Source organism: Empidonax traillii, unplaced genomic scaffold (genome assembly GCF_003031625.1).
Source record: "Empidonax traillii isolate 1590-97213 ecotype Southwest subspecies unplaced genomic scaffold, ASM303162v1 scaffold90:size2128546, whole genome shotgun sequence".
NCBI classification, from domain to species: domain Eukaryota; kingdom Metazoa; phylum Chordata; class Aves; order Passeriformes; family Tyrannidae; genus Empidonax; species Empidonax traillii.
Window position 1 is genome coordinate 811,735 of NW_020955283.1, and position 1,953 is coordinate 813,687.

General features: G+C 38.7%; 1 protein-coding gene across 1 annotated transcript in view; it reads left to right on the plus strand.

Annotated features, from left to right (window-relative positions):
* The window catches only part of CGNL1 (cingulin like 1), a 45,644-nt gene that overhangs the window by 25,988 nt on the left and 17,703 nt on the right, over positions 1-1,953 (plus strand). The window lies entirely within an intron of this gene.

The window sequence follows — 1,953 nt, forward strand, 5'->3', positions numbered from 1 at the left end:
TTAGCCCATAAGGCAATCCATCTACGTCCTGAGGACCTCGCTGCCACCGTCCAAGCGTGCTTGGCCCCGGCAGATGAACCTCAGGATTAAAGGGTGGGCTCAGTTCCGCGCACACTGTGTCTCACCTAAAAAATCCAATGCGCAGGCTGGAAGGTGGAAAGACCTTCCCCGGTTCTTTGTTCGCGAAGACTGGCCATTACATTACATATGGCTTTTGATGTCTTATGTTTTTTAGATCACTTGATCCTGACAATGGGATTTGATAATGATGTTGTATATACTTCATTGATATTTAATGTTACATTTTAGCTATATTTGCTATGATGCCTTATGAAACTTCTGTTGGAAAACAGCACCAGTTTTTGCTTTTTTTGTTGTTGTTGTTTTTTAACATGACATAATTTGTTTTCCCTAGAGTGCTGCTGTCCTTGAAAGTGAAAGAAATGCTGCACAAGAGGAGAGAAATAGTATAGAAAATCGAGTCAAGGAGCTGACTGAGGAAAACGAACAGCTGAAGAGAAGAGTTACTGAGTTAGAGAGTAAAATTGAGGAGCTGCACAAACAAATTGATAATATGAAAGGAGAAGAAAACTCAGTGAAGGAAAAATTAAAGACATATGAGGTAAGTTAAGAAAACAAGCCCCTTCAGTAGTCTTCTTCCTGTTTGCAGTGGGTTCATTGCAGAGTAAGAACTGACACAGAGGAGAATGGATAATGCCATCAGGAAGGGTAAAGGAAACCAGCAGATTCTAGGAAGCAGGGTGCAGTTTGCTGACATGTATAGGAAAGATTTCCCCAGTGCAAACCAGATTAAAAACAAGTCACAGCTTGTAACTGGGGAGATCAGTGATAGGCCAGAGTGAAGAGACTTTATAGCTCAATTTACTTGTCACTATTTCTGAATGTATCAAATTGAATCATTACAGGAAGAGAAGCAACAATTGGAAGAAGCTTTGAAACGTGCTGAGAAGGAGGCAAAGGAATTGGTAGTGTTAAAATTGGCTTTGGAAAACCAAGTAGAAGACCTGCAGGTAAGAAAAAGAACAATTTGGAATATTTAAATTTTAAATTTCCTGTTTGTTTACCTGAGTCACTGTTGCTTTCCATAGAGATATGTCCTGTTCTGTTTGAAGTGTACTTTGTGGACTAAAAACCCAAAGGGGAAGACTGTGTTAACCAGCATGTTCTCATGGTTCAGTTAATTATGGTAAAAAGAAAAAAAAAATAAAACCAAGAAGAAAATACTCCTATGTCTTTAAAATTGAATGTGCTTCAGAAATATATGATTTTAATAATATAGGCAACTAAGTTTTGTTTCTACAAAATGATGTTTTAAAGCTGATGTTCCTTGTAACTACACGAAGAAGTGTTTTATCTGAGGCTTTTGGTCAGGGTTTTGTTGGTTTATTTTTTTTTTCCACTTTAAGTTTGTTTATCTGTTCTACCTCCCTGATACTCCTCATTTGCTTGTATGTATTGCTGATAGTTACACAACCCCTTTAGGTGGCCCATTGCTCTTCAGTGCCCTGCACTGAGCACACTTCCCTTCTGTCACAGTCTGACTTGCCCTTCCTGTAGAACATGAATCAATGCACTATGTGCATCTGCTGCATCTTGATTAGCTTTGGGTCAAGATGCTTGAAAAGTGTGTTCTTTCCTTTCTGTTTTTATGCATCCTTCAGGGCATCATGCCAAATAATGCTGCCTCCAGGCAGGGTCTCCAAATTAAGGGATTCTGGGAAAGGTGACAGATAGAAGAGTCAGTCTTGCCATTTTATTCACAACTTACATCTAAAGTAGGAAACACTAAATTTAATCCTCTTTCTGATTCTACACTCTTGTGCACCGGATATGAGCACTAATGGACTTCAGGATGTAATCAGTTGTCCCTTTTGTTTAGAACAATTCAGCCTTTCTGTCTTTAGAATTTGCTTGTTCTAATGAATAATGTTG